General features: G+C 39.5%; 1 protein-coding gene across 2 annotated transcripts in view; it reads left to right on the top strand.

The window, feature by feature from the left end:
* The window catches only part of gli2a (GLI family zinc finger 2a), a 481485-nt gene that overhangs the window by 341343 nt on the left and 126525 nt on the right, over positions 1-13617 (top strand). The window lies entirely within an intron of this gene.

Raw genomic sequence — 13617 nt, forward strand, 5'->3', positions numbered from 1 at the left:
TTCTGACTGGCTTAGGTCATTGATAGTGGGCTGTGAGCCTTCCAAAACAATTCAATGAATCCTCTTTTAATCTCTTTTGCTCTCTGTCTTGCAAGAAAGAAAATGTGGGTTTTCATTACATTTGTGTCCTGACACTCAGGAAGACAAGAGGCTTTTGGTGGACAAAGCACTTAAAATGTCAATTTGTTGTGCTTGATTTTTCTTCCATCTCATTTCATTTGCTCATTGCCAGACAAGAATTTGTATGTGAAATCAAACAACAGCAAGAAATAAAATAGTTCTGACCTGGCAAAATTCCAGTTTCCTTTTGTAAATAAATGTTTTTTTTTCCAAATCAAAAGAGCCTTTGTTTGCCATAAGGAAAAGGACTTCAATTCATCAATGGTGATTCATTGATATTAAAAGTTTATTAAGATTAAAAACAAAGATGATGAATAGATTATCAATTGGCTCCAATTTTAGTTGTATTTAAATGAACATTGTACATATATTAGGGCTGAAAGTTGCACTTTAATGCAAAAGATTATGGTAATACCCAGAGTCATAAAAGCAGTGTTTAAAAATGTGGGTTAAATATGCTTTGGGTGACGTGACACTCTGTTCCTGTATATCGACCAAAGTGGTACAAGAACAAAACACAACAACTGTCGGAAATGTGGAATAAAATCAATGCTGGAGATACTCAGTCAGCACTTGGGAAAGACACAGTTAATATTTCATGTTGATTAACTTCATAATTCGTGATGGTTTGGATTTTAAGATTCAGATCCCAGGAGAAATGTTAAGAAAGCCCGAAAGGAAAGTTCTCCAATGTCAGGCAGGAAAGATTAAAAGATGAGAGGTTAATACCGCCAGGCAGCAAAAGTCAAAAGAAAGTGTAAATGCAGAAGGATTAGATTTAGACATACTCTTTTGTCCCATGAGCCTGTGCCATATAATTGACCTACAACTTAGTGAGAATGCTGAAAGACCAAAGGAACTGTTCACACTGACCATCATATTAATGAAACTTTATTTATGTGGAAGAATACTTGTCCTGCATATGTATTGTTTGTACCTGTGTTTGGTCTGGCTGTTTGTCTACGTGGTTTGAACCGAGGACTGAAAAACGCTGCTTTGTCAGGGTATACTTGTACAATCAGATGACAATAATCTTGATTTGAATCCTTGGTACATTTTGAACAGTGGGAGGAAACCAGAGCACCCAGAGGAAACCTACACGGATGTGGGGAAATTGTAGAAACTCCTTACACTCTGGGATTAGAACTCCAGTCCCAGCTGCCGGCGCTGTAAATGTTGTGCTAACTGTGCCACCCACACTGAGGAATGCTGGAAATGTTCATTTTTTCAACTTTAATACACCAAAGTGCTGGACTATTGTGTCACAGACCAGAAGCAATAGAAATTCACCAAGGCAATGTTATATTTTTTTTCTTTTCAAACACTTTTTATTAATAACTACTAATAATATAACACATTAGTCAAATCAACCCAACTATATGAATGTATGTATTTGTGTGTGATACCCAAACCATTGCACCTTAGGCATAATTCTGGAAAGTTATTCCAAAATTCAGTCTTGTAAATCCCTGGTTGAAACATAGGCTTTTAAACTGATGCACAGAAGTAATCACAAAGAGGTGGGAGAGACTGAGTGACTAGACTGCCAAAGATTTACGAATCCTTGTTGAGTTTCTTCCAGAGAAAGATCCTCTCATAGGAAGAGTCGATACAACTTCCCTTTCCCTTGCATTGGGGAAACTCAATGTGTGACTTCCATGTTGTGTCCAAAACACAGGTATGGGTCAATCAAAGTGACTTTACCTTTGGTCACAGGAGGTTTAGTAATTCCCCTGACAGGGAGAATCAACCAAATTGTCCATTTCACACAGAGTCACTCCACCTTAGTGGTTCGATGAGATGGCTGGTGGTCAATGATGATGGTGTTTCCTCCAGTGTCCCACTCACATGACTCTCTCACTACCTGTGTCTCTGGATAAGCAACAGATGTTTCTTCTACTCTCCAAAGTAGCAAATTTTGGTCCTGTCTGTACTTTTTGTTGCCACCCAATCTCTCCACAGCAGTGAATGGTTGCAGCCTGTACTAGCCCTTAAAGTGATAGTCACACTAAACGAAATATGAGCTCGTAATACCTCCCTAACAAAGAAAACTTTGAGCTGTAAGAGAAAAATTATAACTACAACCTACAATGTTTGAAATAATACATTCATTATTTTTTCATGATGCAATACTGACAAATATAGCATTTTTCAGCAGCGGATACAAGTAATAAGTTTCATTTTGCTGCAAAACATTACAAAAGCCAATCAGCAATTACATTATCCTTGCCTCTAATATGAAACATCATTAAATTATACATAATCCTGCAGAATTAGACTCCAGTTTAACAATGGTCTATTTTTGTTTTTCATTTTACTCAAGGAATATGGACAGAATATACAACAGGTTGTCCCTGAGCTGTGCAGATGTAAACATCGAAATGCTGCAAATCCAGTACAAAGGAAAATAATTATTTCTCTTTGGTTGAATAATTCTTTTGATGTTCATTGAATTTCTTGGACGAGTCAGCCACTGGATGGTCAATATCCAACCATTCTTTGGTAATAACACTGCTCCTGCAGCTTCATCACCAGCATCTACTGCTAAAGAAGATGGTTTCTCAAAGTCAGGTGACTTAAGCACAGGCTGGTGACATAAAATGGCTTTCAGTTTGGATAGAACTTTGTCAGGGAGCTTTTGGAAAAAAAACAAACCATCCTTCTTCAGAAGGTTAGTTATATATATAATAACATATATAATAATACCCTGCCATTCCAAAAACCTCCTTATAGCTTTCTTATCCATGGAAACTGGAAACTCAGAAATCGTCTGAACTTTTGCCTGAACAGACACCAACTTGCCTTGACCAATAACATAATCCTCCTTTTAAGTAAAATTGCATGCCTCACGAAAAGAGAGGTGAAAGAGATAGCACAACTCTGAATTGGAGACAAAGAAGAATCATTCCCTCCCATTGTACTGAAAGGATTTGGTTCCAAATCTATATTAAAAATTGTAGACAAAAATGCAGAAAACCTTTCTCCTGTATTTTTATACACTTGTACAAGTCCAGAACAAATAGATTAATGATGCTTCTCTGCTCTTACACCTGGCACAACAGGGACACTTAACAGAGTAAAAGCAAGACAATTTAACCTTAGACATATGTGCTCTGTGCACCACCTTAATTTGTAATAAACACTGATGGGCACATAACAAAGAGCTATTAACCAACCTAACAATTGTATCGCAATCTACATCTGATGTAGGCAAATTTAAATCCTGTTCCCAAGCATTTTTAATTTTAACTAGTGAAGTATGTTTTAGACAACAATTTCTCATAAATAATAAATATTAAACCTTTACAAGAAGGGATTAAAGTAAAAAAAAACTGATCGAGAAAAATTGATTCAGAGTCTCTTGGAAAATCAGAAAACTGTGATTCAAGAAAATGCAGGGTTTGCAAATATCTAAAAGAAATTGAGGTTTGGGCATGTTAAATATAACAGATATTCAAAATATCCATCAATTAACAAATTCTTAAAACTTTGAAATGTCCTCTCTATGCCATTTCAGAAAAATAGCATCATGAAAAGAATATTGAAAAAGGTGATCTTATACATAGTTTTCCTTACACCAAGATGACCACTCAAGGGCATGCTATGGGCCAAGGTTAAAATTTCATCCCATATAGGCTTCAGAAACTACAACCTGGTGAACAACTGTCCATTCTTCACTGGCAAGGATATCAGGGGGTCTCCACTTCCTCATCAACAGGCCATCCTTGAAATAATAGCTAACTAGCACTATTATTTTCACCATCAGAGAGAACCTTGTCTCTCACTTCAGTAAGATTGGGTTCTCTGTTCTGCCCCGCTATATACTCTTTTTGGGATAATGACAAGTCTTTACATTCTGGTTTAACACCAGAACTCTAGTCCAACAAAGAAGGAATTAAAGTCTTGGAGTTATGGTGCAGCGTTCCTTGAAACTGGATTCCCATGTTGACAGGGTGGTTAAGAAGGCATTTGGTATGTTGGCCTTCATAAATCATAGCATAAAGTATAGGAGCTGGGAAGTGATGCTGCAACTGTTTAAGGCGAGGTTTGGAGTATTGTGTTCAGTTCTGGTCTCCAAATTATAGGAAGGATATAGATAAGGTGGAGAGGGTGCAGAGAAGATTTACGAGGATGTTGCCTGGCTTAAAATACCTAGAGTACAGAGAAAGATTGAAGAGGTTAGGACTTTATTCATTGGGAACGTAGATGGTTGAGAGGGGATTTGATAAAGGTGTTTAAAATTATGAAGGGAATAGATAGACTAGATGCAAGTAGACTCTTCTCCCTGAGAGCAGAGGAGGTTGAAACAAGAGGACACAAGTTGAGGGTGAGGGGACAAAATTTTAGGAGAAACATTAAGGGATGCTTCTTCACTCAGAGAGTGGTGGCTGAATAGAATAATCATCCGGAGGAAATAGTTGAGGCAGAGTCAATTCTTTCATTTAAGAGGAGGCTGAATATATACATGGATAGAAGGGGGTTGGAGGGTTAGGGTGGGGGGATCTAGCGGAGTTGTTTGAGTGAACCGGCATGGACTTGGAGGGCCAAGATGGCCTGTTTCCATGCCATAAACTGTTATATGGTTATATATGGTCTTTAGAACCTGAGTGCTGTTTTGTCCTATCACAGATTCTAGTCCCTGTGACATCAGTCTGTAAAGGAGCATCTGCACTGGCAAGCTTTTTAGCCATAGCCCGAGTTGTTATGCAGGCTGGATGTATATCTGACTGTCTTTGTTTCATCAATGACTGGGTTAGCTGTCAACTGCACCACAGGGACAACTTTACCCTCTACAAGGTCATTTCCTAATGACAACAAAGCTCCTTCCACTGGTAAACTTGATTGGATCCCTATTGTTACAGGTTTATCAACCAAAGCTGATTTCAACACTATCTTGTGCAGAGGTATCAACTCCAGATCACCCCACCCCCCCCCCAGACCTCAAATCAAATTAATGTCACTGTGCCAGTCTCATTGCCAAACTCCAAAACTAACCTAACCTCCCTACTGGTCACCAACCTGTCACTAGAATCAGGAGGCGGAACTCCGTCTCTCATCTTCTTTCTCTCAAATTGCTTTTCCTTCTGTTTCTTCTGCCTCAAACTGCTTTTGCTTCTCTGTTTTGACCCTCTCAAATGTATGTTTTTTCTAACTCTAACTCAAATACACGTAGCTCAAACTTTCTTTGCTTCTCTGCTTCCTCAAATCTAAGTTTTTCTAGCTTAATCTGTTCCAATGATAACTGCTGCTCAAGGGACTTACTCTCAGAAAATTGTTCTAACTCCCCCTTTCCAAACTTCCCTGCTGCTATATAGCTTTTAACTATAATTCTCCAGATCTCCGCCTTTTTCTTAGACATTTTTATCGTAACAAATCCCAACTTCTGAGCAATAACCACCAACTCATCCTTTATCACCCTCTGCAAACCCAAGGAGGATGGCAATTTCAAAAGCTCATCAGTATCCATTGATGCTGTTTTCCCATACACCTACAAGCCTTTTAATTGGGTTTCAAAAAGGGAGTTAATCAATAAAATCAAAAATCAATCAATAAGCTCCAATTTTGGTCAAATCCTGAGCAATTCCCCAATTTGTTATGTCATAGACCAGCAGCAATAAAAATTCACCAAGGCAATGTTATATTTTTTTCTTTTAAAACACTTTTTATTAATAATTACTTATAATAATACAGTAGAATCAAATCAATCCCAACTGTGCACAAGTGTGTGGTTTGTGAGATACCAAACCATAACAGCTTAGGCACAATCCTGGAAAGTCATTCCAAAGTTCAGTCGTATAAATCTCTTGCCGAAAGGTAGGCTTTCAAACTGATGCATAGAAATAATTACAAAGGAGGTGGGAGAGACTGAGGGACCAGACTGCTGAAAACTCATGAATCCTTGTCGAGTTTCTTCCAGAGAAAAGATCCATTCATACGAACAGTTGCCACAATTCCCTTTTTCCTTGTATAGGGGAAACGAAGCAAGTGACTTCCACATTGCGTTCAAAACTCAGGTATGGGTAATGGGGTAATACCCCTGACTGGGAGAATCAGCCAAATTGTCCATTTCACAGAGTCCCTCCGTCTCAGTGTTCCATGAGATGGTTGTTGGTTAATAATTTCCTCCAGTATCTTACTCACATGACTTTCTCCACCTGTGTCCCTGGAATAGCAACAAATGTTTCTTCTCCTCTCCAAAATAGCAAATTTGGGCCCTGTCGCTCCACAGCAGTGAATGGTTGCAGCCTGCACTAGCCCTTAAAGTGATATTCACACTAAATGAAACATGAGCTTGTAATATGTACAAACTGGGAGAGGGACGGGGCAAAAATTAAATTATTATTAATAAAAAGAAAAAATATATGGACAAACTCAACTATTACTGCTCATTCCTTCAAAATATTGGTTACATTTCTTTGCTACGTAAGGCATGATCTGCTGAGTTACTCCAGCACTTTTGTTTACTGAATTACAATCACAGCATATGCAGACTTCCTTGTTTAATTTATTTCAACTTGAATTTGTATGCATTTGGGTTTTGCCTAGGAAGAAGATGAATTGTTCCTGGCATTTTTAATTCTGTTAATTAAATTAATTGTGAAAAATTAATATCAGTAAGGTGACAAAAAAAAACAAATTCTTGTTTGGAAAAAAAAACATCCTTAGTGCACTAAAGGGAAGAAAACCAACTTCCCTCATCATGTTTGGCTCCAGCCCCACAACAAGTTGGTTAATGTTCAAATAAAATCAAAAATTGAGAATCAAGGACTCAAAGTAGGTAAGAGATGGACTAAAAATGTTGGTGTAATCATGTCAAAAATAATTTCATTTCTGTGACTCACTCCTGTACTCGCGTGAAAAGAAGTAAAGCATGAAAATCTGCAGATACCATGGTTGAAGTAAAACACAGAAAGCTGGAGAAACTCAGCAATGTCCTTTATATAGCAAAAGTAAAAATACATAACTGACATTTTGGGTTTGAGCCTTCATCAAGGCATGGGAAAATGTCTGTAGGGATCCGAACAAAAGAGTACGGGGGGGGGGGGGGGGTGGCGGGAGGGGTGGTCACAAGGCAGGAGGTGATAGGTGGAGAAGGGAGGGAGGGGACAGCAGAGATCAAGGGGAGGAGGAATGGCTCGATGAAAGGAGGGGAAAGGGAGGGAGGAGAACTAAAAAGGGGAAGAGGACAGCAGGTTAGCAGAAATCAGAAAAGTTGATGTTAATGGCATCTGGCTGGAGAGTGCTCAGACGGTATTCCTCCAATTTGCAGGTGGGATAGTACAAAAGGCCATGGACAGACATGGGAGTACAGAACTGAAATGGTTGGCTACCGGGAGATCTCTGTTACTGTTGAGGACGGAGCAAAAGTGCTCAGCAAGTCGATCTCTCAATTTGCACCTAGTCTCTCCGATGTAGAGAAGGCCACAAAGGGAGCACCAGATGTAGTAAATCAATCCTGCAAATACACAAGTGAAATGTTGCTTCACTTGAAATGTCTGTTTGAGGCCTTGGGCCGAGGTGAGGGAGGAGGTGTGGGTGTATTCCTCTGCAAATTGGAGGATATTTTCCGTCTGGACACTCCAGCCAGATGGCATTAACATCGACTTGCCCAGTTTCTGCTAACCTGCTCCCCTCTTCCCCCTCTCCCCTTCCCTTTTTCCCTTTAGACTTTTCCTCTCTCCCTCCCCCCTCCCTTCACCTAGCCATCCCTCCTCCCCTTGATCTATGATGTCCCCTCCCTTCTCCACCTATCACCTCCTGCCTTGCAACCACCCCTCCCCCCCCCCCCCCAAACTCTCTTATTCGGACACCTACCTACATTTTTCCATACCTTGAAGAAGGCCTCAAGCCTGAAACGTTGGTTATGTATTTTTACCTTTGCTATATAAAGGACACTGCTTGACCAGCTGAGTTTCTACAGCTTTGTGTTTTTACTGTAATCATTGACACTTATGTTGCATGAATGAATGAAAAGTCTCTGCAGAGAGATAGTTGAGCTGCTGCAGTTTGAGTCGAGTCGCTAAACAGGGAAGATGGAGTGACCAGTCAGGTGTCTAGCTCTTGATTATTGACCTGCGACCTTTGCTTTAACATGCAATTGAAAGGATGTTGGTTCAAGGCAGGAATGTAATTCATTCTTGTGCCTTCCTCCATTTTGCACACACATCCCTTTGGCATTTAAGTGGATCCATACATGGAAAATGGTTAATTCAATGAGATGTCAGAGGCCAGTCATGAGGTATGGAGCCGGCATCGGGAAAAGGGAAAAATGTGGACAGGTGGGAGTGTGTATTCGTTCAAAAGCTGTTTCTACTTTCCTGCCTCCCATACTCATAGTTTGTTTACATTTTATTTTACTTCTGGCTTTGCTTTCTAGTGCTTAATTTCATTTTCCATGGTTCTATAGTTTCAACATTTGCTGACAGTTTTTAAACTGGTTCATTTAATCCTTCTTAATCTGACCCCATCTGCTCATTTCTTGTTTGCCATGTAGGTTGAGTTACACGGCGGGAACACTGAAATCCCAAACCTGCCACCCCACCTAAAAAACAGACCTCTTAAAATGCAGTTACGCACCATTCATGGAATGTCCCTTTAGTTTGGAATTGTGTCCAAAATCTCTCTCAATTCATATTAGGCCTTGAATTCAGCTTGGAGCTAATGTACGACTCATTTTCAAATGACAAAGCTACCTCATAGCAATACACAGTGAAACAAAAATGTCTGCAGACACTGTGATCATAGCTCGTACACAAAAGTGCTAGAGAAACTCAGCAGGTCAGGCAGTATCCATAGCAAGCAAAGATTTTTAACCAACATTTCAGGCCTGAGCCCTTCATCAATCTCCAGCACTTTGTGTATTAAAATAGCAATATACAAGTGCTTTTTAAGAATCACTTTCACATCAAAATTGTGATACTTTAAAAGTCAGTCTCCCTCTACCAGCTGTAAAGCAATAGCATGTGAATGTCATTATTGATGTGTTTGGCCTGTTGCTGGGCATGCTGTGAACTTCTGAAAAGGTTAGGATGAGGCATTCCTCAAAAGGGTAACTTTCAAACTGGAGAGGACAAGTCGATTCATAATGTGATCACAACACACAAATCATGGGATTTCAAATATAAACAGAACACGCTGGAAATACTCAATATAAAGACAGTATCTGTGGAGAAAGTGAGACAGAATTTACATCCACCCATACCAGAGTTTGAGGAACCAGGGTATTGTAATTGAAGATCAGAGATTGATAAGTATTCTGAATAGTCACAGTATTAGAGGAGAAGGCAGGAGAGTGGGAGAATGAATCAGCTCATGATGGAATGGGGGAGAAGGCTCAATATGCTGAATAGCTTGCTTGTGCTTCTCGATCTTAAGATCTATATCTTAAAATGGTTGAAGGTTACAGCACACTCTTGTGCAGAGTGCTTGTGCATAAATTCCAAAAGGATGGTATGCAGGTGCAACAGGTTATTAAGAAAGCAAATTGATGTTGCCCTTCATTTCTAGAAGGATTGAATTTAAGAGCAGGATACTGGTGAGGCCGCACCTGGAGTACTGCATGCAGTTCTGGTGTCCTTACTTGATAAAAGACATTTTGGTTTTCGAGTTGGTGCAGAGGAGGTTCACCCGGTCGATTCCAAAGATGACGGAGCTAGCATCTGAAGAGAGATTGAGTCACCTAGGACTATGCTCACTGGAATTTGGAATGAGAGAAAATGTTGTAGAAACAGATATAATTATGAAATGGAAAGAAAAGATAAAGGCAGAAAAGATTGGAACTCGGGGACATAGCCTCAAAATTCAGGGAATAGATTTAGAATGGAGATGAGGAACTGCTTTACACAGAGAAAAGTGATTCTCTGGAATTTGCTGCCCAAGAAAGCTATTGAGGCTATCTCATTAACTATAGTTAAGGCACAGTTAAATATATATTTTCAAAATAAGGAAGTTAAGGTTATGGAGAAAAGACAGGTAGACGAAACTGAGTCCACAGCTAGATTAGTTATGATCTTATTGAATGGCAGAGCAGGCTTGACTGGCTAGATAGCTCCTCCTGCTCCTAGATAGCTTCTCCTGCTATTTTTTTTAAGTTCTTATGCAAATCCATTATATCCTGTTAATTGTTAGCAATTCAACCGAAGAAGATTGGTGTCACACAATATCCCGTCAGATGTTGGAAAATTTCACGTGGACCACTTGTTTTAAAGTTAAGGGTAACCATCTAAAGAAAGTTGCAGGAGGAGGAGAAAAGGAAGTGAACACGAAGAGGATAATTTAATATCTCTGCCGTGAATTGTCTGTGCTTTGACCAATACTACTACTGATTGCTGGAGGCCCAATTAGCTATACTGGTAGAATAACTATCAAATTGCACGGGGAAACTGATCTTGCTGATTCATGGTAGTCTTGTATTTGGGAAAGTTTCAAATCCTGCTGGGTCAGCACTGCTTTGAGTGTTTTCACCAGCTCTACGAAGGGGCTAACAGCTCAGGTCAAACTGATGGAATATCTGTGAGATGGTCTGTTTCACTGGTTTTAAGAGTACTCAGGAGCAAGAGGTTAAGGTCACGGGAATTTTAAGGTACAAGACACCCAAGGAAAAGTGAGCACAGGCTTCATTCCAGTGTTCTAATAGTTCCACTAACGATCCCTTTGTGGATCACTGAGAGTGGCAGCCCTGTCACCTTTACACCCCTGAACTGTAGGCAGTTTATGGAAGCAATGGTGACTGCAGATAAAAATCGTGACTCATTCCTAACTGTCTCACTTACCTCCTATGCTAATTAGGCCCCCCCCCCCGCCTAGTTCCAGTAGGTGAAATAACTACCTACATTGAAGTTCTGTGAAAAATCAGAACAACTTCCCACCATCAAGCTATGCTATCAATCAGATTTGCAGGCAAAAAAATATTTTCATAAAGTGATATTTTGTTAAAGCTTTTTTAACAAATGAGAGCAAAGTTAGTATCCCAAAGTGCCATCTGAACAATTCTTGGATCTTATGTTGAATTGAGGGAACTTTTTTTTACAACAGACCATGCACCATTTAAGCTCATTTAATGCTCTTGGTTTAATATGAGATGTAGGATAGTATTTGTGGTATTCGTGAACAACAATTTTGGAATCACTGCTGAGCAACTTGTTCATCGACAGTGCAGAGTGTATGGTGTGTATGTAGAATACAAAAGGTTGGTGTAAAGAAGATTATCTTGTGTTTGAATAACAGCAGTGATCATCTGCAGGGTTACGACTGAATGATTCTAAATCGGAATCACACCTACCGATGGTCAGTGGTGCTCTTTCATTTATAGCCTGCAAGCCATAGAAAGCAGAGGCCTATCTCCTTACTTGGTCAAGTTAACAATACAAACCTCTTGATTCCATTTTTTTTGGGACCAACAATGGCATGGCTTTTTTTTTAGGTCACTACTATTGCATGGTTGTATCTCTCTGATTTTACCTTCATGTAAATAAGTGAGATTAATGAATGGGAATGGTCTTCTAAAATAGTTTTAGCTACAAGTGAAAACATGGCTTGATCCAATCAAAGAATCATCAGGTTTGAATCAGAAACATGAATGCATGACCTCGGCTATTTCAGTGAAGATCTGATCACGTGCCTCAATATTTGAGGAACATCCTAAAGCAAAGGACCTTAAGCTGATACATCGTCAACCAGTTCAGGTGAATGTGCATTTCAATGGCTCTAATTAAAGAAAAGCCAACTAATGCAAGTAAAAATTTGTAATTTGTCTTCTTGTTGCTTTTTGCCCTTATTACCACATTTACAACAGTTACTATTATGTCAAGTAAAGAAGTTCACTAGCATTTAGCGAATGTATGATATGCAAACATTTTGTATTCATCTCAGCATGTTCATTTCCATTGTGGAGCAGAAAAAAAGCAGCATTAACTGGAAATCTATATTTGTGTGTGCACCAAGTGCTGGTGGTAAAGGTCCACTGTTTCCCCTGTAAATGAAAGAAACTGATCTCTTTAAAGTTGAATGATGGTATAAATCACCACAAACAGCTTTGCACTGAAACATGCATGCCTTGGTTCAATTAAACCCAAGTTAAATTTGGGCTGCTATAAAAGGTGGCAGGATGCCACGCCTAAACATTCATGGTGAACAGCACTCTCAAGGGGAAAATGCACCCATCAGCCTATTTTTCAATACAACTCTGGAAATACACAAAGCTGTCTGATCACTTTGATCAGACTCCATTAGCAGCGGAAGTGTGTGCCTTTTCCGCATGACCAGGCTGTGAATCTAAGTGCTTCTGCTACCTGTTGCTTTGAAATCTTTCTGTCAGACTGATGAATGGGTTGTTTTGATTAATCATTTCAAGTAAACTTCTGATTCTGTGTTCATCTCACATCAGCATAGAGAAGACAGTGAAGCAAATTGTTCATTTTGAGGTCTTTGCCTTTGATTCTCTTATCTTCTAAAAACAGTGACCCAATGGGAATGCTTGTCATTTTTGGAGTGTGTGCCTGCAGATCTAAATATCCCAAAGTGCTTTAAAGTTATATGGCATAAATGGATCCTGGTCAATTGGGATAAAGGCAAGGGGATAACAAAAGCATGGCCTTTGAGAGGTAGTTGCTGAGGTCAAAGGGGTTAGAATGAGAATGTCAGAGCCCAAGGACCCGATCCTTGGGGGCATGGCTACCTGTGATGGGATAAAGGCCTCAGAAGTGGAGTCAGTTACATGAAGAATGTGTTGAGGGAAGCTTACTGCAAGACAGATTTAAGTAATTGGCGGAACAATTATGGTAGAGTTGAAAAAAATTACTTCACTCAACAAGTGCTGGGGGCTGCTGAAGTGATGGTAAGGGTGGAAGATTCCATGCATTTAAATACTATCTCTATGAATACTTGTGATGACCATGGATCAAGACCTGAGAAGTCATCTTCCCTTAAAGGACACTGAGAGACAAGGAATTGATAGCAAATGATTCCTTTCTATGCTGTTATTTTATGAGATAATGGAAATAGGAAAGGAGTGGGCCCTGATGCATTGTAAATTCAAGGGAACAATTCCTAATTTTTGACTCTTGGTTCTATTCTGGTAGGTCAAGGGATTCTGTGACTTCTCCCAAACTACACAGCTGAGATCACGTTGAGAGTCATAGGTTGAACTAGCACATGATGATCCTTCCAAGAATTGTTATTTCAATACTTTCTGTGCATTTTGGCAATACATGTAGATGTTGGTATTTTCATGGCAATTTGTCAGGAGGAGATTTTTAATATGTGAGCATTTGTCTGGTAAGGCTGTGAGGAAAAAATATGAAGGAATCAAGCATTCTGCTTTCTGCAAAGTATGACATTGCTTTACAATGGTAAACTGCTAACCTTTGTTCCAGATTCCCAGCTGCTTTGAATCAAGATGTACAATGTAAATATGAATTTACTTAGTTAAATCACAGTGGAAACTCAGTTTCTTGTCCACTTAAGAAATACTTGCTGAAATCCAGCTCAGCATGAAGT

Source organism: Narcine bancroftii, chromosome 4, assembly GCF_036971445.1.
Source record: "Narcine bancroftii isolate sNarBan1 chromosome 4, sNarBan1.hap1, whole genome shotgun sequence".
Taxonomy (NCBI): Eukaryota; Metazoa; Chordata; class Chondrichthyes; order Torpediniformes; family Narcinidae; genus Narcine; species Narcine bancroftii.